At 41.2% G+C, this 26,294-nt stretch overlaps 2 long non-coding RNA genes across 2 annotated transcripts; both read right to left on the bottom strand.

Moving 5' to 3' along the window:
• Nucleotides 1-749: 749 nt before the first annotated feature.
• On the bottom strand, nt 750-24,877 carry LOC116984915. The gene is made up of 5 exons (XR_004415159.1): nt 24,812-24,877; nt 18,913-18,947; nt 17,020-17,121; nt 14,890-14,944; nt 750-760 (listed from the first exon to the last, which is right to left on the bottom strand). It is a non-coding gene; the product is annotated as an uncharacterized LOC116984915 (long non-coding RNA).
• On the bottom strand, nt 4,524-9,174 carry LOC116984916. Its single transcript, XR_004415160.1, has 2 exons — nt 9,063-9,174; nt 4,524-4,908 (listed from the first exon to the last, which is right to left on the bottom strand). It is a non-coding gene; the product is annotated as an uncharacterized LOC116984916 (long non-coding RNA).
• Nucleotides 24,878-26,294: the final 1,417 nt, after the last annotated feature.

Genomic DNA, 26,294 nt, shown 5'->3' with positions numbered 1-26,294 from the left:
TTAAATTTTTCTGTAGCTATTTTAAAAGGGAATTTTAAGAGGTGTGTTGAGTCTTTAGGTTTTATCAACATAATTTCACTTTTATTCCAGTTTATTCTGTATCCTGAGAAAGATCCAAAATCCTCAATTAGGTTTAATATGTTTGGTATACTAATTTGAGGTTTTGTGATGTACAATAGTACATCATCTGCTTATAAAAATATTTTATTATTTGAATATTTTGTATTATAACCGTGGATGTTCGGATGTGTTCTGATTATTTCAGCTAAAGGTTCATTTACAAGAGCAAATAACAGCGGTGATAGTGAGCATCCTTGTCTATTGCCCCTTGATAATTGGAATTTCGTAGATAATATATTATTAGTTAATATTCTAGCCGTAGGCTTATTATATAATAATTTTATCCATAAGATGAAATTCTCTCCCATTTGAAATGTTTGCAATACTTTAACCAGATAGTCCCATTCCACTTGATAGAATACTTTTTCTGCGTCCTATGAAATAATTGATAAGTCTTGTTCTTCATTTTTATGTGAGTGCATTATATTGAGCAGACGTCTCAGATTATTAGATGATTGTCTCTTGGGTATGAACCCCGTTTGATCCGCATTTATTAATTTACTAATGTATTTACTTAGTCTTCTGGCTAGTGTTTTCGCCAGTATTTTTTTATCTGTATTTAACAGTGCAATAGCTCTGTATGATCCGGGTTCTTCTATATCTTTATCTTTTTTAAGTATTAATGTAATCGTTGATTCTGCTAGTGTTTCAGGTAAGATTTGTTCCTTAAAAGCATATGTATACATTTTCTTTAAACGTGTTGTAAAAACTTTTATAAAATTCATTACTAAATCCGTCTGGTCCTGGTGTTTTTCCATTCTTTAATGAGTTTATTGTGTCTTCTATTTCCTTAATTGAGATTTGTGCTCCCAATTCCTCTTGTTCCTTCAACTAGTTTTGGAAGATTACAATTATCCAAGAACTCTGTAACTTTATTATTGTCTGTTAACGTTTTAGATGTATACAAATTCTGATAAAAATTGAGCAAATCTTTTATAGATATCATTAGGTAATGTTAATAATTCCCCTCTATCTGATTTAATCTTTAGAATCGTGTTTTCTTTTTCCCGTTTTTTCAATTGGCATGCCAAAAGTTTGTGCAGTTTATCCCCGAATTCAAAATGTTCCTGTTTTGTAATTTGGAATAGTCTTATAACTTTTGCTGATAGTAATTTATTTAATTTAAATTTCAATATTAATATTTTATTATGTTTATCCATAGTTGGATCTTTAGCGTTATCTATATCCAGTTGTCTGATCTGTTCTTCTGTCTTTGTTCGTTCTTATTCTTTTTATTTTGAAAAGCTTGGTATGATGTTGATGTTGATAACATGGATATTACTGGGGCATTTGATAAAGTTCCCAATGGTAGGCTATCAAGAAGTTTAAGATGCACCAGTGTCATAGCGACTTGATCATATGGATTAAAAACTTGCATACTCATAAAAGACAGAGCATTGTGGTGGCAGGGTGTTATTCTAGCTGGAGACCTGTGACCTGTGGGATTCTGCAACGATCTGTGCTGGGACCTCTGTTGTTTAATGATATATATAAATGACTTGGACATAAACATTAACTACCCTCCGGCAAACCTCCTGCACCCAAGCAGAATTCATTGACTTCATCCATTTCACCACTAACTTCCTACCGGCAAACAACAGATAATCCTCCGACATGTTCACCACCTCCAACGGGATCCCACCACTGGCCACATCTCCCCATCTCCTCCCCTTTCGGCTTTCCGCAGAGACCACTGCCTCTGTAGCTCCCTGGTCAATCTGTCCCTTCCCACCCAAACCACCATCTCCCCTGGTACTTTCCATTTCAACCTCAGGAAATGGTACACTTGTCGCTTTACTTCCCCCCCTTGACTCCATCCAAGGACCCAAGCAGTCTTTCCAGGTGTGGCAGAGGTTCACCTGCACCTCCTCCAACCTCATCTATTGCATCCGCTGCTCTAGGTGTCAGCTGCTCTACATCGGTGAGGCCAAGCATAGGCTTGGCGATCGCTTCACCCAACACCTCCGCTCGGTTCGCACAAACCAACATGATCTCCCGGTGGCCCAGCACTTCAACTCCCCCTCCCATTCCAAATCCGACCTTTCTGTCCTGGGCCTCCTCCATGGCCAGAGTGAGTCCCACCGCAAATTGAGGAGCAGCACCTCATATTTCGCTTGGGAAGTTTACACCCCAGCGGTATGAACATTGATTTCTCCAAATTCAGGTAGTCCTTGCTTTCTCCCTCCTTCCCGTCCCCTTCCCAGGTTTCCCACAGTCTACTGTCTCTGCCTCTTCCTTTCTTCTATCATTACTATCTATTTTCATTTAAAGCAGCTCGTTTAAATCCACACTATTTGTAGCAGTAATAACTTTGCCATGGCCTATCACTATAAATTGTTATTAGCTTGAAAAAGGCTAACATGTATTTATTGGTACTCTAGAATTAATGGGCTGTCCACCTATTTCAATCATTGTTTGACATTTATAAACACAAATTAATCATTCAGAAGATTAAGAGACACATGGATATGCTGGAAATGGAGGGCCGTGGATCATGTGCAGCAAAATGAGATTAGTTTATCTAGGCATCATGTTCGGCACAGTCATTGTGGGCTGATAGGTCTATAAGTACCTATACTGCATTCAGAAAGTATTCAGACCCCTTCATGTTTTCCACATTTTGTTACGTTACAGCCTTATTTTAAAATTGATTAAATTCATTTATTTTATCATCAATCTATACACAATACCCCAGAATGAAGAAGCGAAAAGAAGTGCTTGGAAATTATTGCAAAATAATTTAAAATAAATAACTGAAATATCACATTTATATTTTGTTCTTTTTTTTTCCCTGAGTTTTTGTTATATTATTTATTATGATTAAATATTCTGTTGTGCTGCAGCAAGAAAGGATGTCATTGTGCTATCTGGGACACATGACATTAAAACACTCTTCACTCTTGAGTCCCTTTGCTTTGACACTCAAAATTGAGCTTTGGTTCATCCTGTTTCCATTGATTATCCTTGAGATCTTTCTACAACTTGATTGGAGTCCACCGGTGGTAAATTAAATTGATTGGACATGATTTGGAAAGGCACACCCCTGTCTATATAAGGTCCCAGAGTTGACAGTGCATGTCAGAGCAAAAACCAAACCATGAAGACGAAGGAATTGTCCGTAGACCTCCAAGACACAGATCTGGGGAAGGGTATAGCAATGGGGCAGCATTGCAGGTCCCGAAGAGCACAGTGGCCTCTGTCATTTTTAAATGGAACCACCATGACTCTTCATAGAGCTGCCCGCCCAGCCAAACTGAGCAATCGGGGGTGAAGGGCCTTGGTCAGGGAGGTGACCAGAACCCGATGGTCACTCCGACAGATCTCCAGAGTTCCTCGTGGAGATGGAAGAACCTTCCAGCAGGACAACTATATCTGCAGCACCACCAATAAGGCCTTTATGGTAGAGTGGCCAGACAGAAGCCACTCCTCAGTAAAAGGGACATGATAGCCAGCTTGAAGTTTGCCAAAAGGCATGAGAAACAAGATTCTCTGGTCTGATGAAACCAAGATTGAACTATTTGGCCCGAATGCCAAGTGTCACGCCTGGAGGAAATCAGGCACTGCTCAACACCTGGCCAACCATACCTACGGTGAAGCATGGTGGTGACAGCATCATGCTGTGGGGATGTTTTTCAGCGGCAGGAACTGGTCAGGATTGAGGGAAAGATGAACGGAGAAAATTACAGAGAGATCCTTGAAGAAAACCTGCTCCAGAACATTCTGGACCTCAGACTGGGGTGGAGGTTCACCTTCCAACCGGACAACAACCTTAAGCACGCAGCCAAGACCACGCAGGAGTGGCTTTGTGACAAGTCTGTAAATGTCCTTGAGTGGCCCAGCCAGAGCCCGGACTTGAACCCGATCGAATATCTCTGGAGGGACCTGAAAATAGCTGTGCATCGACACTCCCCATCCAACCTGACAGAGCTTGAGAAGATTTGCAGAGATGAATGGGATAAATACGGGTATAATTACCCAAATACAGGTGTGCCAAGCTTGTAGCATCGTACCCAAGAAGACTTGAGGCTGTAATCACTGCCAAAGTTGCCTCAACAAAGAGTATAGGGTCTGAATACTTATGTAAATGTGATATTTCAGTTATTTCTTTTTAATTCCTTTGCAAACATTTCAAAACACCTGTTTTTGCTTTTCTATTATAGGGTATTGTGTGTAGATTGATGATTTAAAAAAAAAAAGAGAATTTTAGAATAAGGCTGTAACATAACAAAATGTGGAAAAAGTGAAGGGGTCTGAATACTTTCTGAATGCATTGTATGATTTCTGTGTCCCATGATTTCTCCTTCTATAGCTCTATCTGGAAATCCCCATTTAGGTATTTAATATCTGTATTGTTTATGAAAAGTTTACAAATATAAATATATTAATGAGAACCACAAGCCTTCTTTAATTCACAAATTGATTTATTATTCATGAAAGTCCATTAGGTTTGCAACAAAAAGGATAGATTCTCCAAATACAACAGCATTATTTTGCATGAAATTAGATTTTCAGTAAGGATCAATAAGCATGTGATTTAAAATTAAGTTAGTAACTTTACCGTGAAAGCAATTTTCTTAAACATTGAATTTTGATTCAAATTAAGCAGCAAAATAAATCTATTCTCAGTATTAATCAAATTCACATTCTTTGCACGTACATGATTTGATGAAAATATATGCAAAGGTTCTTGGTTTATCCTCGCACAGAAGTTGTATGTTCCTTACTTCTTGCTCTTTTTCATGACAGCATGTGCATTTGTGCTTCATACTGCCTGTGATAATATCATACCTGGAATATTACATAAACACTGATTAAAAAGGGAAGTATTATAAACAATAGATCATTTTAGCCATATCATTTATATTGAGGGTCTGAAGTGACATTTACTTATTTGTCTGAAGAAGGGTCTTGACCCAAAACGTCGCCTATTTCCTTCGCTCCATAGATGCTGCCTCACCCGTTGAGTTTCTCCAGCATTTTTGTCTACGTTTACTTATTTGCTTTGTTAATTATGTTGAATGGTTGAAAAATAAAGCCAAAATGCAATGATTGAAGAGAGCATCATTCAAGGGTAAAGGGCCTGTCCCACTTACTTGTCCTTGACACGCAAATTACGCGACCTCGTGGTCGCGTTGAAGCGCACAGGCATCGTATGACCGCGCGGGGCCGGTCCTACTGAGCAGCGCAAAGGGGTATGTAGTTGTGCGCGACATCGTATGGGGCTCCGAAATTTTAGTAGCGAACAAAATCTTCGCGCGCCAACAGCCTGTCGTGTAACTGATGGCCAAAGTGGGACAGGCTCAAGACCCTGGCGCGACGCAATGTCTCGCCTCTAACAGCAGCAGAAGCAGGCAAACGATCGCCGAGCTCGACCCGGGGCTCATGGCCGTTGCGGTCCGGATCCGCCCCCATTTCTACTCCCAGAGCGGGGCCAAGAAAATTGAAGATGGACACAAAATGCAGGAGTAACTCAGCGGGACCGGCAGCATCTCTGGAGAGAAGGAATGGATGACGTTTCGGGTCAAGACCCTTCTTTCAGACTGAAGAAGGGTCTCGACACGAAACATCACCCATTCCTTCTCTTCAGAGACACTGCCGGTCCCGCTGAGTTACTCCTGCATTTTGTGTCAGTCTTCAAATGACGTCACACGCTCCAGACGGCTGTGCTGTCGAATGAAGTCATGCGCGACCTTCGCGGCTCAACGCGACCACGAGGTCGCGTAATTTGCGTGCCAAGGACAAGCAAGTGGGACAGGCCCTTAAACCTATGAAACCTAACTTATATACAGGAATCCTGAGATGGTGTTGTGGATAATGAAGTAGATTTTCAAAGTCTAGAGAGATTTACGCCATTTGGAAGAGTGGGCTGAAAGATGGCAGATGGAGTTTAATGCTGATAAGTGTGAGGTGCTGCATCTTGGTAGGACAAATCAAAATAGGACGTACATGGTAAATGGTAGCGAATTGAGGAATGCAGTAGAACAGAGGGGTCTAGGAATAACTGTGCATAGTTTCCTGAAGGTGAAATCTCATGTAGATAGGGTGGTAAAGAAAGCTTTTGGTGTGCTGTCCTTTATAAATCGGAACATTGAGTATAGAAGTTGGGATGTAATGTTAAAATTGTACAACGCATTGGTGAGGCCAATTTGGGAATATGATGTACAATTCTGGTTGCCAAATTATAGGAAAGATGTCAACAAAATAGAGAGAATACAGAGGAGATTTATTAGAATGTTGCCTGGGTTTCAGCACCTAAGTTACAGAGAAAGGTTGAACAAGATAAGTCTTTATTCTTTGGAGCGCAGAAGGTTAAGGGGGACTTGATAGAGATCTTTAAAATTATGAGAGGGATAGACAGAGTTGACGTGGATAAGCTTTTTCCATTGAGAGTAGGGAAGATTCAAACAAGAGGACATGACTTCAGAATTAAGGGACAGAAGTTTTGGGGTAACATGAGGGGGAACTTCTTTACTCAGAGAGTGGTAGCTGTGTGGAATGAGCTTCCAGTGGAAGTGGTAGAGGCAGGTTCGATTTTATCATTTAAAAATAAATTGGATAGGTATATCGACGGGAAAGGAATAGAGGGTTATGGTCTGAGTGCAAGTAGATGGGACTAGGTGAGAGTATGTGTTCGGCACGGACCACAAGGGCAGAGATGGCCTGTTTCCGTGCTGTAATTGTTATATGGTTAATGTTGTTGCCATTCCTTCTCTTTGTCTGATGTTTTTACTACTAAAACCAATTATCACCTACAGATATAAACATAACTGACTTTTTTTTTTAGCTTTTCTACACTTTAAATTATGCTGAACTCTGTTGGATAACCAACATATTTTAGACAAAAGCGTAGGACACAAAGTACTGGAGCAACTCTGAGGATCAGGTAGCATCTCTACAGGATATGCACAGGTGATGTTGTGGGTCAGGGCCCTTCTTCATGCAAAACCATGGTCTCTCATCACCCCTATCCTTGTAAATCAACACAATACCATCTATTTCTCTAGTATATAACATTTACATTTCAGTGTTACACAGCACAAAAATGGGCTATTCTGCCCAACCTACCCACGCCTTCCCGAATCAGTCATGTTAAACTGAAACTGGAGGAACTTATTTTGTCTACAACCCAACAGCTTGAGCAATAAGTTCACAGACTTCAAGTAAACTGTCCCTTTCTCTCTTCTATTTACTTGGTCATCTCACACAAAAACTTTATTCTCAAGCCCCACACCCACTCTTGCTAGGTTTTCCAATAGGAATAATTCCACCATCCTATTGTGCTTGGTAGAGAAGGGAGGAACAACTAAGATTTGTTAAACAGGTTTAGATTTAATGAGTGGATTAGACCATTGGATAAGTATTAAAGGCTAAGGAAGGTTCACAAATCAGTCTAATTAGGTATTAAATCCTGGGTCTCATTGCTTATTTTCATAATCTTTGTCAAACTTGGTTGCTGGTTCAGTTTGATTTATGGCACTTTACATTTGAACAATGCAAACATTTTGAAAGGACTCACTCAAAGCCAACTGTGCACTAGGTAAGAGTATTGGGTAAAATGGTATGGTTTTACCTCCCCAGAATATTCAACAGGTTCTTATTCACACACAAAGGAACCAGCAAAACTCTTTAATGATAAAACAATGATAATCTCGGTGCACTGAAATGTGAATTGTACATGGGGGGGGAGACTCATTAATTAAATTATCTGCAAAGGTTCCATTAATTAGTGTAAGAGTTGCGATATCATTTTACAATTGTATAAAATGTTGGTTAGGCCATACTTGGAGCATTATGTGCAGTTCTAGACAACACACTTTAGGACTTGAGTTATTATGAGATGTTGGGTCGGCAAGGTTTGTTTTTTTGGAATTAAGAAGGCCGAGAGGTAATATGATAGCGTTATATATAATTAATTGTAGTTTAGTATCTGGAATGCCAGCGGACGTAGTGGAGGCAGGAATAGAACAACATTTAAGAGACATATTGACAGCAAATTGAATGAGGGATATATGAAATATTGCAAGCAAGGAGGTTTAGTATGGATAGGCATGGTGTTCAGCATTGATATTATGGGCTGTTTGCAATTTGCCAATAGTTAAGATGCATTTATTCAGGAAATTCTTTGAGAAATTCATCTAAATAAAGTATTTTTACAACTATTAAATATCTTATAAGAATCAATAAGGAATGGGAATGCTCAGAAAATAGCATGTTCTTGATGTTCCCTTTGATGTTCAATAGGAATAGGAACTGGTAAGCAAGGCAGGATAGCAGCAGCTGTGTTGTTAAAGTTGCCATAGGCAGGAGGATCCGTGGTCACCACACCTCCACCAAAACTTCCAGTGCTGTGCTCTCTCACCAGGTAACAGACCATCAACCGATGTGTAGAAATGAACTGCAGAAGGTACACAAAAATGCTGGAGAAACTCAGCGGGTGCAGCAGCATCTATGGAGCGAAGGAAATAGGCAACGTTTCGGGCCGAAACCCTTCTTCAGACTGCAGATTCTGTTTTACACCGAAGATAGACACAAAGTGCTGAAGTAAATCAGCAGGACAGACAGTATCTCCAGAGAAAAAGGATGGGTGACGTTTCAGTCTGAAGAAGGGTGCTGACCCGAAAACACACCTATCCTTTTTCTCCAGAGATGCAGCCTAACCCTCTGAGTTACTCCAGCACTTTGTGCCTATCTACACCATCAATGGAGTCAGTTAATGGAGCCCATGTGCCTTGTTGTGAAAAAAACTGCATTGGGTCAGCACTTGAGTACTCAATCAATATCACCAGAATAGTTCAAATTACTAGAATTAACTTTGATGTCTATTTTCATCTATTCATCAAAACAACATATCAGTTTTCACCTTCAGTGTGTGCATCAATATAATTTATTATGTTATTCCTTGGCATTATTTAAATTAGAAATGTTAATACAAAAAAACTTACTCTGATGATCCTGGGCAATATCCTTGACATTTTCTAAGTTCAATATCAACTGTTTGACAGGGTTTTATTTCAAGTGTTTTCGTGTAAGTGATCAGTTTACACGGTGATACTGTAAAAATAAAAATAATTATAAAATAAATAATTATTGCAACATATTTGAAAATTAAACAGAAAACGTGTATGGTATTTTCTAAATCGACAAGGTTTGCCTTGCCTCAAACTCTCTCTTGTTCAGTGGTATGCAACAAATTACATATTTTGCACAAGGCACCTAATAGAGTCGTTGTGCACTGATTAAGGCCCTTCAGCTCAACCCGTTCATGCTGAGCAAGGTGGTCCATCAAGGCTAGTCCCATTTGCCCATGTTTGGATCGCATCCCTCTAAGCCTTTCCTATCCATGTACTTGTCAAAATGTCTTATAAATGTTGTTATTGTACCTGCCACAACTTTTTTCTTTGACAGCTCTTCAATATATCTCACCATCTGTGTGAAACAGGTGCCCATATGAAATCTTTCCTATCTCACCTTAAACCTGTGTTCTATAGTTCCCGATTCCCCTATTCTGGAAAAAAAAAAGGCTCTGTGCATTTACCAAATTTATTCCTCTCATGATTTTTTTGACACACCTCTACAAAAACATCCTTCAGCCTCCATCGGCAGAACCAATAAAGTCTAGCCTGCCCAACCTCTTGCTAAAACTTAAACCAAAAGCCTTCTTCACCACCCGACCTACTCGCAATTCCACTTTCAGGGAACTATGTACTTGTAATTTCTTTCTTTTGTTTTAGTTTTTAGTTTTAGAGATACAGCGCGGAAACAGGCCCTTCAGCCCACCAGGTCCCCGCTGACCAGCGATCCCTGTACCTTAACACTATCCTACACCCACTAGGGACAATTTTTACATTTACCAAGCCAATTAACCTACAAACCTGTACGTCTTTGGTGTGTGGGAGGAAACTGAAGATCTCGGAGAAAACCCTCGCAGGTCACGGGGAGAACGTGTAAACTCCATACAGACAGCACCCATAGTCGGGATCGAACCCGGGTCTCAGACACTGCATTCGCTGTAAGGCAGCAACTCTACCGCTGGGCCATCGTGACCACTCAATCTCCAGATCTCTCTGCTATACAGCACTTCCTACCATTCACCATTCTAGTAGCCCCACTGTGAAGGTCCTGCCCCGATTTGACTTCCCAAATGCAACACTACTTACGCTTATCCGAATTAAGCTGAATTTTTGTGTGCAGTTCTGCAGTATTACCCCATTACTGTAAGGATGTTGAGCTTTTGAAGAGGGTGCTGAAGAGGTTAACCAAAATGCTGCCAGGATTAGGTGGAATATAAGATGAAAGGAGAAGTTGGACAAATTTGGATTGTTTTCACTGAAGCATCGGTGACTAAGGGGAGAGCTGACAGAAGTATATCAAATTATGAGAGGCAGAGGTAAGGTAGATAGTGGGAACCTTTTCCCTAGCATAGAAATATCAAAGACCAGGGGACATAACAGGACATGGGGGTTCAGTATTGATGTGGATAGAGAACTGGCTGGCAGACAGGAAGCAAAGAGTAGGAGTAAACGGGTCTTTTTCACAATGGAAGGCAGTGACTAGTGGGGTACCGCAAGGCTCAGTTCTGGGACCCCAGCTATTTACGATATATATTAATGATTTGGACGAGGGAATTGAATGCAACATCTCCAAGTTTGCGGATGACACGAAGCTGGGGGGCAGTGTTAGCTGTGAGGAGGATGCTAGGAGGCTGCAAGGTGACTTGGATAGGCTGGGTGAGTGGGCAAATGCATGGCAGATGCAGTATAATGTGGATAAATGTGAGGTTCTCCACTTTGGTGGCAAAAACAGGAAAGTAGATTATTATCTGAATGGTGGCCGATTAGGAAAGGGGGAGATGCAACGAGACCTGGGTGTCATGGTACACCAGTCATTAAAAGTAGGCATGCAGGTGCAGCAGGCAGTGAAGAAGGCGAATGGTATGTTAGCATTCATAGCAAAAGGATTTGAGTATAGGAGCAGGGAGGTTCTACTGCAGTTGTACAGGGTCTTGGTGAGACCACACCTGGAGTATTGCGTACAGTTTTGGTCTCCTAATCTGAGGAAAGACATTCTTGCCATAGAGGGAGTACAGAGAAGGTTCACCAGACTGATTCCTGGGATGTCAGGACTTTCATATGAAGAAAGACTGGATAGACTCGGTTTGTACTCGCTAGAATATAGAAGATTGAGGGGGGATCTTATAGAAACTTACAAAATTCTTAAGGGTTTGGACAAGCTAGATGCAGGAAGATTGTTCCCGATGTTGGGGAAGTCCAGAACAAGGGGTCACAGTTTAAGGATAAAGGGGAAATCTTTTAGGACCGAGATGAGGAAAACTTTTTTCACACAGAGTGGTGAATCTCTGGAATTCTCTCCCGCAGAAGGTAGTTGAGGCCAGTTTATTGGCTATATTTAAGAGGGAGTTAGATGTGGCCCTTGTGGCTAAAGGGATCAGGGGGTATGGAGAGAAGGCAGGTACAGGATACTGAGTTGGATGATCATATTGAATGGTGGTGCAGGCTCGAAGGGCGGAATGGCCTACTCCTGCACCTATTTTCTATGTTTCTATAACTTTAGGATGTTGGGGCAAATTTTAAGGAGATGTGCGCGGGCAAGATTTGTTTTTTATACATTGTGTTGGGTGCCTGGAACACAGTGCCAGTGGAGTGGTGCAAGAAAATATGATAGCGACATTTGAGAGGCATTTAGATAAGTAACAGGGATATGCAGGAAATAGAGGGATATGGATTATGTGCAAGCAAAGGAGACTGGTTTAACTTTGCATCATGTTCGGCACCTACATGAACAGGCCTGACAATGTCTGTGCAGAACATGATGCCAAGAACATCACTTATCGACCTGGGGCTGGAAATCCCGGGGGGGCGGGGGGGGGGCAGGGGGCAGGGGACACACATCCCCCCCCCTGTTTTGAGAGGTGGGGACCAATCCTCCCCATATTTTGTAATCCGGATTTTAAAACCCGGTGAAATCTCCGCTTTCCGCGAGACAATGGGGGTGGGACTGCTGATCGAGGGCGCCGATTGGATGAGAGAGACGTCGGTCAGCAGGCAAGACATGATGATTCAGCGCGATCATTGGAGGAGAGAGGAGTGGGACTGAGGATAGAGCGCGGTGATTGGAGGAGGGAAGCGTGCCAAAACACTCGGCACAGACCTGCGCCTCATCCGCAGCCAGGATCGATCCCGGCTCTCCGACGCTGACCCGAGTGCCCCCCCCCCCATGCCCGGGGGTGGCCAGAGACATCGGGAGTCAGACGGGAAATGTGCCCCCCGGCCCACAGCCAGCGCAGAGAAGCAGCGTTAAACCCAGCTCAACTCTGCCTGTCCCGACAGGTTATCCTACAGCCCTGCCTGGACTTGCGGGAAATATGGCCCAGGAAATATGGCCCAGCGCGGAGAAGCAGCGTTGGTGTTCCGTCAGTCCAGGCAGGGCTGTAGGTTAACCCGGCGAGACAGGCAGAGTTGAGCTGCATTTAGCGCTGGATTGAGCCTCCGAAGACTCGCGCGCACGGCCGCCAAGAAATTGTGTCCCCCCTGTCCCCTCCATATTTTGATAGTGATTTCCGTGCCTGTATCGACCCACACACAACCCATATCCCTCCATTCCCTGCATATCCAAATACCTACCCAAAAGTATTTTAAATGCCACTAACATATCTGCTTCAACCACCAACCCTGGCAGCGCACTCCAGGCATTCAGCATTTTCTGTGTAAAGCAACTTGCCCCATAAACCTCCTTTACATGTTGTCCCTCTCACCTTAAAGCTAGGTCCTCTAGTATTTGATTTTTCCATTCCTGAAAAAAGAGCTGACTGTTTATCCTATCTATTCCTCTCAAAATTTTATATACTTCTATCATATCTGTCCACAACCTTCAATGTTCCAGATAAAACAATCCATGTTTGTCCAAGCTAATACCCCCTAATCCAGGCAATATTCTGGTAAACCTTCCCTGCATCCCTCCCAAGACCTCTACTCCTCCCTGTAATGGAACGACCAGAACTGCACACAATACTCCAAAAGTGGCCGTACCAACGTCGTAAAAATCTGCATCATGACATTGTACCCCAAACGGCTTGTTTGTGTGCTGTACTTTTCCACGTTCCATGAAAACTCTGTGAGCCATTCTTCTGCCCTTTTGCCAAAATCCCACTTAAATTCTCCAGAACATAGAACGGAGGAGATGCACATAAGAGATCCCTCTATGACTGCATGGGGGAAAACATTAAATTAATTGAATCTAAAGAGCAGGAAGTGATTATAACTTTGAAGGGTCCAGCCACAAACATGATCCTATATTTGAGGTTGCAAGATGGCTTAAATATCAGTGGTGATCAAGTTGCTGAAGCATACTCTATGTTGACAATACCGAATGCAAGAAACCCCAGCAAGATATGGTGACGAGCCCTTCTCTGCCTCCTTCCACATCTGTAGCTGCCTGTTTTGTATCTCACGTCTAAGGTCCATCTTCATGGCTTCCACAAGAGATGTGTTAGATGTAGACAAATACACATTGGAAGGAAGTTTTAAGTACAGTGCAGTCATGGACAATGTAAAGGAAGCTCAGTCTTACATGTGGAGCAGTGAGGCTGCGGAGAGCTGACGAGCAGCCCGACAAAATGTAATTGAAGCCTTCCCGATGGTGTGGCTTGGAATAACAAATTGCTGATTATTCTTCAATAAACTGGGTTTTTAAAGGTCTTGTAAATTAAAAAAGACCCTTGAAATGATGTATGGGCAATGTATGACGTTGAAATGGCAAAATTGAATTTTACATCAGAACTATATTTCTTGTGCTGATTGAGGGTTGGGTATGGGGTGTCCTGTCAGGCAAAGAGGCTGAATATGGGGGTAATTCTACTTTTCCCTCAGCTCACAATCTTTTCAACAGCACAGCACACTTTCAGTGCTGTGAGAATGGATTTTTCTGGCAGTGATATCTCTAATAATGCAGCTAATTTTTTGCTCAGATATTTGTTTATTATTGTCACATGAACTGAGATGAAGTGAAATACTTTGTGTGCATGCTATTGAGTTAAATTATACTAATCATGGGTACAAGGGTACAATCAAGCCATATTTAAGTACAACAGGTAGTTACAAAGAGAAAAACATTCAGAGTGTAGAACATGGTGTTACAGCATTTAGCAGCGCAACCAATGCAATTTCAAGTGCAATTTTTCACATTTCTCTATTTCAACCAAACCTTGCACTTTGGACTACATCCATCCTCTCAATCACCCATTCACACCCCTTCCCAAATGTTTGTTCTAAATATTCTCATGTTCTGAAGGTTTCAGAACTGATCCATTTGAGAAAGGATCTATAGCAAACTGTAACTGTGATAGCTGTCCAAGCATGTATATGAATCTTTACTTGAAGTTGCAGAATCCCGCAAGTATCACCTTAAGCATGATTCTCGTAACTAATCGCAGTTTTCCACTCTTCTTCTCAAAGCATCGATATGTTGTGATTAGCCACTGATACCATTTGATAACTTTAATCTTTCCCTTTTGTCCCATTATCCTACACTGTTTTCTTCCATTTGGTTTTGCTGTATATTTGACTATATTGGAATATATCATTGAAGTAAGTTATGAATATCAAGCCATCTCTTTCCTATCTTGTTTGCAGCAGGTGCCCAATTTTACAACATACTAGATTTTCTAAAATTAGGGGCAGTTAAGCACTTTCCTGTCTTCAAACAATGCACCTTTAATAGATAACAATTAGATCAATTGAAACACACACTTACCTGGCCGCACAGGACATGAATAGCAGCATTTATAATCATCCCACTTCTTTTCAGACTAACAAAAAAAAAAAAACATTATTAGGCACATTATTTATTTTCTCTCTCTTTCACTTCCTCTACCAACCCTTTGGTACTTCCATTACATTGTATGATGTGCATAACAGAGGGCATCAAAGCCCATCCTGCTCTAAAAAACCACAACCATGTTCAATTTTTCAAACGAGTCACTGAATGTTATGGGTTCATGTTAAACTAAAAAGAGTCAGATTCATATGGGACAAAAACAGGCCTTTTGCCCATCATGTCCATGCTAACTATCATCAAATACCCATTTGTAATATTCCCATTTGCCAGTACTTAGTCCACAGCCTTCCAAGCTTTGGCTATTTGACTGCTCATCCAGATATTTTTTAAATGTTGTGAAAGTCCCTGCTTCTCCTGTAATGCATTCCAGATTTCAACCATCCTCTAGGTGAAATTTAAAAAAATCATACGGTCTCCTGTAACCCTCTTGCTTCTCATCGTTTGCCTAAGCTCTCTGGTTTTAGTCATCTTCACTATGGGGGAAAAAAAAAATCGTACTTTTTATACTTAATTTAATAATCTTAAATTGTACCATGACCTTCTTGGTCTTATATTATACGCCCTGCCTAATGAAAGGCAGCAATCTGCATGCATTCTTCAACATCTTATATACATGTGCTGCCATCTGCAGGTGTCCATGGGCTAATGCAGCAAAGCCTCTCCGTTCCACAATAGTCCTACCACTCATGGTATACATGCTATTCTTATTAAACTTCACAAAATACATCACCTTGCACTCATCAGGTTTAAATTCTGTTGACCATTGCTCTGCCCAATATATCAGCTGATCAATATTGTTATACAACTTGAAACTAATCTTATTACTTTTAACAAATCATTATGTTAACTGCAACCTTATAATCAGACCTCCAACATTCATATTGAAATTATGAATGTTTATAAACAGTAAGATTTACAGCACTGTCCCCATGGTACACCAGTGTTCACATACTTCCAGTCATAAAAACATCTCACCACCATCATCCTTTATAAAATATAATATAAAATATAAAATATAAAAATAAAATAAAAAAATAAATAAATAAAATAAAAAAATAAATAAAATAAAAATAAAAGTATTATTATTATTATTATTATTATTATTATTATTATCCTTTGTTTCCAATTACCAAGTTTCCTATTACCAACTGTTTCCTATTACGAATCCCAAGGGGACATCACATTTTTCAGTACTTAATACCTGCCCTGTGGTTCCTTGGTTGGATTTGCTCTCCCCATCTTTCAGATTGGTCCTGAACTCTAAACTATTCTACTTTTAAAGACTCCCACTTGCCACGTGTAGATTTACCCATTGGTAGCTGCTCTCAACTCCATGTATTCCCAGTTCCTGCCCTATGATGTTGAAAAAAAAAGGGCCTCCAATTCCCAATCTTAATTTTAGCACCACCCTTACCTCTTTCGATAACTACATTGAAATGTATATGAAATGTCCCCTGAATGCCCACACACACATCATTTTCAATCCTGTCCATTCTCCAATAGGCATTTCTAGATACTAGCTCAAAAGCTCCCACATTTTTAAAATTCAGGCTCCTGGCCTTTCATGCTATGGTGATCCCAGTTTACATCAGAAAAGTTGAAATCCACTACTACCAAACTCTTATTTCTTTTGCATCTTTATGTGCTTTGCCTACTTAACTACTTCACTATTCCCTGCTGAATGCTTGAAGGCCTATCGTATACCCTTAGCAAAGAGATCACCTATTTATATTTCTGAGCTCTATTCGTAGGGCCTCATTTGAAGTGCCTTTATGAACATCCTTACTCATTACTGCAGTGATAGTCTATGTAAACAATATTGCATGCACCTTCCACTTTTGCTTCCACCCCTTTTAATCCTGAAGCTTCTAGACTCTGGAACAGTAAGCTGCCAATGTTGCTCTTTCAATCAGGTCTCTGTGATGCAACAATATTATATTCCCATGGGCTGATTACCCATTTTATCAACACCTAATCCAACCTTTCTGACTCATATTCTGTTCCACTAATGCAGCACAACAATATTGTAGCTTTTACAATACAAACCTCAGAACAGTTCTCCTGTTTGCCACATTCTATTTCATGGGTCGTTGGTACACCATTTTTACACGTGTAATGAGTACAATTGTCATTGGGATCTGGTCCTTCCTAGAAATGAAAAATGCTTTAAAATAATTTTTCTTTTGAAATGTTAACATTCTAAAATAAAATAGAATTTATACCATTTAGAACTTCACAATTAAAGCATAAAATAGATAATGTGTTGGGCTAAATTTTGCAAAAAATTAACAAAGTAGGTGGCTTTCGGACTCGGTCAGTGGCATGCGGTGACAGAACCAGCATGTGGGACAAAGCACCTTGCCCAGATCCTAGCTAATCTAGTTGCTGCAGATGCATTGGTTCAATTATTCAATATTATGACATGTACTAAGGTGCAGTGAAATTCCTTTTTTGCACAATCCTAGATTAAGTACAAAGTGTATCAAAATAGCCCACTGAGATCATTTGCAAGAGTTACCGGGTTGGTGCCATTTTCAGTCCAGGCTGCAGCTGGCCATAAAGGCCCATTGCAGCAAATGCCAGGCCACCCTTCAGCCTTTATGCTCCGAGGGGTTCCCCCTGCAGCCGTCCTTAAGTGCTTGGAAAGTAAGACCCCAGTTCCTCTTACCGGCCCTTTGTTTTTGCTTCTGCCACCCTCGCCAACTCCCTCCACCCTCCTCTTCTGTCCTCGGGAAAAAAAGCAATGGCCTGGCTGGGCAGCTTCCCTCTTCGGGCCTGGCTGCTGCCCTCTTCAGGTTTTCCTGTTCAGGCAGGTGTCCCAGTTCTGCGGCAGGTGCTGCGCGCAGCCTGATGGTATTGATAGAAATGCCCACTATACTGCGAAAACTCTCTTTATAACATTATAGAGTGATACAGTATGGAAACAAGCCCTTCGGCCCAACTTGCCCGCACCGGCCAACATGTCTCAACTACACTAATCCCACCTGCCTGCGCTTGGTCCATATCCCGCCTAACCTGGACTATCTATGTACCTGTCTAACTGAGTGCCAACCTGCCCATACAGAGAGCATTGTAAGAGGGTGTCCAATGCACTAACATTGGAAAAATGTAACAATGTAAATCTGGGCATTCATAAGGAGGTAGAAAGCATCGGTGACAGCAGAACTTTATTCAACCACAATCTATAACCTCACTCCCAGCTGATCTCTCAATGTATGATTACTATCAAACTAGGATTCCAACCTTTGTTCATTGAGAAGTGTTGAAAAGACATATCAAATGACGAGGGAGCAGCAATTGAAGAAATAGCACAGAATATACATGCAATGCAGCAAAAACATATACACAATAAAACATAACTAAGGCATCCTACAACACAGATTTTCATTCAAAGCTCTATGGTCCTGGCCTGTAGATATGAATTGTGGTGGATAATTAATAGGACATGGGAAAAAATACCAAGAACAATGATTAGTTCTAGGTCATGGCTGATACATTTGAAATTAAATTCAGATCAAAATCCCAGGTATATGGTCCATCTGGTATTTCCGAGAGGTTCACATCCTCGCAGACGCCAGATATCAGTCAATTTGATTTGCTTAAAATTTGCTATCAAGAATTGACCCAGCACTATAAACAGCAAAAACAGATTGACAAAAATCCCATGGGAGTAACGGTTTATTCCCCAGAAGTAACAGCGTCCCTATCCAAGTTTTACAGAGTTACACTAACATCTAGAAGAGATATTCCCCGATTGTTTAAAAAGCTCTGAAGGAATACAGAATATCTTAATTATTTATATCTTCATGATGTTGCCTCAGACTGTGCAGAAGGCTTTGCCCACATTTAATAAAAATGCTACAAATGAGTCAATCAGAATATTTTCCAAAAATGCATCATGCAGAAAGTCTTAATTAATCAGTTTGCATGTTGACTTACCACACATGAAGGTGTTGTAGTTGCAGGAGTTGTACCTTAAGAACAAAGGAACACATATTTGTACAATGAAACTAGAAATTCACAAACCTTGGTTGCCACCATAAAACAAAATGTCAAAAGAACTGAATGACCAATCCAAGACAAAGGAGATTGTGATTAACTTTGGGACACACCCTCAGGGTACATTCATGGTGCCTAAAGTAGTGATGGTTGACAGCTTCACGTTTCTTGGTTCAGTTGCAGTGGTGATGGCAGGTAAGTTGGTGCAACACTCCTCCTGCACAATGTGGGAAGTCAGGGAGATTGATGGTGTCCCTGATGACTACACCTGTGGAAATTGTGTCCAGGTGCAGCTCTTAAAGAGCATTAGTGAACTGGAATAGCAGCTGGATGACCTCAGGACCATCCAAGAGAATGAGAACTTCTTGGTCAAGATGCACAGTGAGGTTATCACACCCAAAGGCCAGTCAGGGAGAGGGTGGGTGACCATGAGGAAGGGAAATAGACATGGAGTGCAGGTGACCCCTGTGCCCCCCCCCCCCCCTTCAAAACAGGTACACCCTTTTGGGTGCTATGGGGAGTGACATGTTAGCAAAAATAATCAGAAAAGCATCTCATCCATTGTCATTTCAAAAAGGTGTCTGTTTTCCCACTCTGTAAGCCCTTTGCTACAATTGTTTACTCCTTTACCCATGCTTTAACACTCTCTTTTATCATGCACAATCACACCTCCATTACACCCTATTGTAATGACAAACATTTACCACATGTTTTCCATCTCTAACAAATGTACCATCTCCACCCTCTCCCCTTTGCCCCACCTGGACTCGCACCAATTTCGCCTCTCCCCCTCCCGTGGTAAAGAAGGTATATGGTATGCTTCCCTTCATTGGTCGAGCTATTGAGGAAATGAGTACAAAGGTCATGATGCAGCTGATTGTCCAAATACAGAGGATGTGGAGGCTTTGGAAGATATGCAGAGCTTTACCCGAATGATGCCTGGATTAGAGGCTATTAGCTATAAGGAGAGTTTGAACAGATTTAGATTTTTTCTCTAGAACACCAGAGGTGAGAGGTGACCTGCTAGAAGAAAAAAAAATGATGAGGCATAGATAGGGTAGACAGACCCTTTTCCCCCACAAAGAAAATATTAAATATGAGAGCGTTTAGCTTTAAGGTGAGAAAGGTAAAGTCTAAAGGAGATGTGCGTGGCAGGTTTTTTTACACTGAGGGTTGTGGATGCCTGGAATGCACAACCAATGATGCTGGTGGAGGCATATATGACCCTGGTATTTAAGAGGCATTTGGATAGGCACATGGATTTGTAGGGAATGGAGGGAGATGGATTTATGTAGAGGTCAAGAAGAGTTGGTCTCGGCATCATGTTCAGCACAGACAGAGTGGGCCCAAGGGCCTCTGTATGTGCTGTACTGTTCTATGTTGTATGTTCGTCCATGGCGACCAAGAAGTCCCATCTAAGCGAGTCCCATTTGTCAGCATTGGTTGTGTACTACAAGACTGTGGTTATTGCAGCAGAAAAAGTTATGACTTTCTCTTTAGTGGGATTTGTCCCTACAGATCAGAGAAAGTATAACAAATGATAATAATGATAAATGAGTTAGATATGTAATCTAATATTTCATTTGTAGCCATGTTCATTTGTAATCATAATTTTTAATTTAGTTCAGAGATACAATGTGGAAACAGGTCCTTCAGCCCACTGAGTCCATTGAATTTAACCAATGGGCATATGTAGCAAAGTAGGGACAACTGACACATACATTGCAATATTCAAGCAAGGAACTTGGAAATTATGATCTCAATACACCTAGTAAATTGTAATTGCCAATTATAATGGTGAAAGGATATATTTGGAAGCATCAGGATTCAAGGGATTCCGACATATTTCCAAAAATTATCAGCATGCTCCTTTCAACATAGAGGAAAATGGAAAACTTCTGCGCTTGGCGCAGCAGAGAAAAGATCACATAAGGCAGAAAGACAACCCATACTTTTTACATTTCTGGAAATTAGTCTGCTTCTCAATTGTGCAAGTCTCTTTTTTTAGAGATACAGCATGGAAACAGGCCATTCGGCCCACTGGGTCTGCGCTGACCAGCGATCCCCGCATATTAACACTATCCTACACCCAATATGGACAATTTATACATTTACCAAGCAAATTAACTGACAAACCTGTACGCCTTTGGAGTGTGGGAGGAAACCAAAGATCTTGGAGAAAACCCACACGGGCATGGGGAGAACGTACAAACTCCGTACAAACAGCACCCCGTAGTCGAAATCAAACCCGGGTCTCCGGTGCTGCATTCGCTGTAAGGCAGCAACTATACCGCTGCACCACCGTGCTGCCTTTGCATCAGCCCTTAGCTCCTTTAGCCATCCACTAGCACTCTTTTTTAACTTGCACAATCACACTCTCCTTCATGAAGTCATACATCCTTTACACATTGTTGCTCGACAATCCCAGCTGTTCCTCATTTTGTATTTGTTCCACATCACCAAAAGTGTAATCTCCAAATATTCTCCAGCTCGATGCAAAGAATTTGAGCTAAAACTGATCAATGATCCATGAAACTAATTGAAGCATGCTGGCCATGTCTTGCATAGGAAGGAATTGCAGATGCTGGTTTACACCGAAGATAGGCACAACATTTCGGAGTAACTCAGCAAGACAGGCAGCATCTCTGGATAGACGGAATGGATGACGTTTTGGGTCAAGATCCTTCTTCAGACTGGAAGGGTAAGGTGTGAAAATGAGAGACCAAAGGAGACAAGGAAATTGTAGAATAGATTATTGTTACTAATTTTCATCCTGCACTCAAATTCACTTAGGCCTTCTCCGATATCTCCCTACCGCTTCTTGATCTCACCATCTCCAGCACAAGAGATAGACTATCAACGGACATCTATTATAAACCAACAGACTCCCACAGCTATCTAGACTTCACTTCTTCCCACCCTGCCTCCTGCAAAGACGCTATCCCCGACTCCCAATTCCTCTGCCTGTGCTGCAACTGCACCCATGATGAGCTGTTCCATGCCAAGACATCCAAGATGTCCTCATTCTTTACGGAATGGGTTTTTCCCTCTCCTCGGTACCCCGCAGCTCCACTCTTGCTCCTCTGCTTTTACTGAAGAAAAAGACAGGAGGACGGAGGATCTTGGGGCAGTCAATGGAAGTGTCTTGATAGTCAGTATTATGGGCGAAGAGGTGCTGAAGGTACTATCGTGTATGAAGGTAGACAAATCTCCCGGGCCTGATCAAATATATCCGAGGACATTGTGGGAAACTGGAGAGAAAATTGCGGGAGCCGTGCTTGAAATTTCTGAGTCATCTTTAAATACAGGAGAGGGGCTGGAAGACTGGAGATTGACAAATGTTGGCAAATTTAAGAAGGGCTGCAGGGAAAATGCTGGGAACTACATGTTAGTGAGCTTGACATCTGCAGTTGAAAAGTTACTAGTGAGTATTCTGAGGGATAGAATATACATGTATTTAGATGGACGAGGGTTGATAGAATAGAATAGAATAGAATATGTTTATTGTCATTGCACAAAACTGAGCAACGAAATTCCATTTGCTTCTCCTCCGTTAAAAGAAATACAACACGACAACCAATACACATATGTACAGTTAATAGTAAAATAATAAATACATTTTTAAAAGAGTTTAAAAGAATTTGGCGGTATTCCTCGGTTACTTCTTGCTTCCCAGTGTTCACTATTGGAGTTAAGCTCTTTTATCACACATGGGTAGAAACTATTTTTTAGTCTACCGGTGCGAGCCTGCAGAGACCTGAGTCGCCTCCCAGAGGGTAGCAGAGTAAAAAGGTGGTTGGCAGGGTGGGATGTGTCCTTCTTGATATTTATGGCCCTGCGCAAGCATCGGGCCTTGTATATGTCATCCAAGGAGGGCAGGTTAGCAAATTAGACATGGTTTTATACATGGAGGTTGTGTCTCACAAATCTGATTCAGTTTTTTGGCGATCTGACCAAAAAGGTTGATGAGGGCAGAGCTGTAGCTGTTGTATGTATGGAGTTCAGCAAAGCATTCCACAAAGTTCCACATGGGAGATTGCTCGGAAGGTTAGGTCACATAGGATCGAAGGAGACAGCGGAATGGATAGAAAATTGACTTCATGGAAGAAAGCAGAGGGTGATGGTCAAAAGTTGCTTCTTAGACTGGATGCCTGTGACTAGTGTGCCGCAGGGTTCAGTGCTGGGCGCGTTACTGTTTGTCATCTGTATCAATGATTTGGATGAGAACGTACATGGTAGACTAGCAAGTTTGCAGATGATACAAACTTGGTATGGCAGATAGTGAACATGGTTATGAAAAATTGCAGCAACATCTTGAGTAGTTGGCCAGATGGGCAGAGGAATGGTTAATGGAATATAATACAGAGACATATGAGGTGTTGTATATTGGGAAGTCTGACATGGGCATGGCCTACACTGTGAATCGTAGTTTTGAGGAGTGTTATAAAGCTGAGGGATCTAAGGGCACAGGTACATTCCTTGACGGTGGTCATAGCTGATAAGGAGGTAAAAAAGTATTTTTGAGCATTGGCCTTTATCAGTCAGAGTATTGAATATAGAAGTTGAGAGTTCATGTTGCAGTTATATAAGACGTTAGTGAGGCAGCATTTATAGTATTGTCTTCAGTTCTGGGCACGATGTTCCAGGAAAGATGTTGTCAAGCTGGAAAGGGTTCAGAAAAGACGAACGAGGATGTTGCCATGACTCGAGGGACTGAGTTATAGGGAGAAGTTGAGTAGGCAGGGACTATATGACTTGGAGCGCAGGAGGATGAGGCGTGATATCACTGTGGTGTATAAAATCATGAAAGGAATAGATCAGGTAGATGCACAGAGTCTCTTGCCCAGAAGAGGGGGAATCAAAGACCAGAGGACATAGGCTTAATGTGAAAGGGAAAAGATTTAATAGGAATCTGAGGGGTAACGTTTTCATACAAAGGGTGGTGGGTGTATAGAATGAGCTGCCAGAAGCAGGTCGTTGAGATGGGGACTATTGCAACGTTTAAGAAACAGATAGATAGATACATGGACAGGACAGGTTTGTATGGATGTTAGCCAAATGGAGGCAAGAGGGGCAAGTGTAGTTCGGACATGTTGGCCGGTGTGGGCAAGTTGGGCTAAATAGCCGGTTTCAACTCTGAATGACTCTATGCCTCTATTAGCAAAATCAAGAGCAGTGTTTTGATATTTGTCATCAATGCACTCAGCTATGAAATCAATTGATACTCCTATGTAATGACAGCATAATTTCTATCATTATAAACCACACTTTCAGTCAATGGTATCTTCACCAATAGGCACGTTTCGAAGAAGGCATGCTTGATACATATATTTCATTTTTTTATAAGCAACCTGGAAATTATTACTTCCATAAACTAAACCAGCAAATTGAAGGGTTTCAGCCCGAAACGTCGCCTATTTCCTTCGCTCCATAGATGCTGCTGCACCCGCTGAGTTTCTCCAGCAATTTTGTGTACCAGCACATTGAAAGGTTGGCTTTACATACAAGATAAACTTGACATGAACTGTAAATTACAGCTAGTGGTTGGGGCAGGAGGTGCTTTGATGAACAAAGAATATCAGGAACCATTTATTATTCAAAGGAATTCAGGAATGACATTGATCTAATTTTGCTTACCTAGTCAGAAGATGCCCAGTATTTCCAATTTAATTTCTCAATTACTATTTATTTGCTGGCTTTCATAGAATTTCAGCAGACACATAATTACACTTCAATATTCAATGAACCTAGTACCTACAGTATGACCTCAATACACCTATACCATGACATCCGGTACTTGTTTTTACACTTGCCAAACTTGGGAAGATCTGCTACTTACGAGTCAGAGTTGTTCCTAGGGCTAGAGTGGTGCCGGTCCCTGAAGTTGTAAATGCCCCAGTGGTGGCTAGTGAATATAAAGAAGCAAAAATTATTCACAGGAAATCCAACATATTTCCTCAAACTGTCAGCATGATCTGTCCTTTCAAAACATAGGAGAATTAAATTAATCCGCACATGAGGCCAGAGAAAAGATCGCGTCAAGCGAGAAGTCAGTTGATACTTATGACATTTTCGGTAAATGAATCTGTTTTTCAATTATATAAGCCCATCACATCACTTATTTGCATTTCCTTTTAATTTGCACATTCACCCTCTGCATCAGGTTGTCACTGTTCCTTTACATTCCATTGTAGTGACAATTCCTGCTGCACCAAACTTACAACAGATTCCACATCTCCAAATGTGGCATCACTAACTTTTGCCCATTACCCTGAATGCCTGTAACCTAAGACATAATCTTTGGCACTTGGGCAAAAGATGCTGGATGGCGACCTCAGAAATGTCCATGGTCTCTATTTTATAACCTCGTCTGAATTTGTTCAGTATTTGACATTTGTTTTCAAAATCACTAATGTTTTGCTGAATGTCTAAGAGTCTAAGAATTTGATCAGGAAATACATATATCACATTGAGGTATTTGCTGCAGTTGTACTAATTCCCATTCCTTCAGTGGGAATTTTGCCCCACAGATCAAATAGTATAAGAAATGATAATATTTATAATTGAGTGAGAGACTGGTATTTTTGTATGCATGATAATCATAACATGGTCTCAATGAAATGTACAATATTCTACAGTGAGGACGAGTGGAGTGGATGAATTCATAACTTTTCCTGTTGCTATGTTTTAAACTTTTTATCGCAATGCTTTGGACCTGTTATGACTGACTCAGGGCATAAATGGGCACTGAAGCCAATTTGTAGTTTCACCATTAACAACATCCGTCTCAAGAGCAGAGACGCTGTTAATGATATTTGTCATCAATTTCCTGATTAATGCCATCAATTGACACTGTTCTGTTAGAAGACTACATCATTTCACACATTGTAAGCCACACTTGCAGTGAATGGTGTTTTTACCAATGGGCTGTTTTAGAAGGAGGCATGCTTGATGTATATATATTTCATTACACTGATTTGCAGCCGAGAAATTATTACCTGAATACACCTTAACCAGCACATTGAAAGGATGGACATGCAGGCATGTGCCGTCAGGGTAGGCAGGCACTGCCAACTCTGACTAAAATTATAAAATGGTAATTATTAAATATAAATAGTAAAGGCATGGGAGAATTATGCCTGCAAAAGATATCGATCTCTTAGGTAGGCATAATTCTCCGTGTCTTCCATCCACAGTACTTGCAACACGCGAAAGTCTGTGCAGCTGATGTGCCATCGACGCTGCTTCAAGCCGTCAATTTCAAACGGTGCTGAAGGCAGCTGAAATTCTGCCTTTGCAGTACTGCGCATGCGCAGCAGCCT

Source organism: Amblyraja radiata, chromosome 21 (assembly GCF_010909765.2).
Source record: "Amblyraja radiata isolate CabotCenter1 chromosome 21, sAmbRad1.1.pri, whole genome shotgun sequence".
NCBI lineage: Eukaryota > Metazoa > Chordata > Chondrichthyes > Rajiformes > Rajidae > Amblyraja > Amblyraja radiata.
The sequence above is the reverse complement of the archived record's forward strand: the minus strand, read 5'-3'. Positions and strand labels throughout refer to the sequence as shown.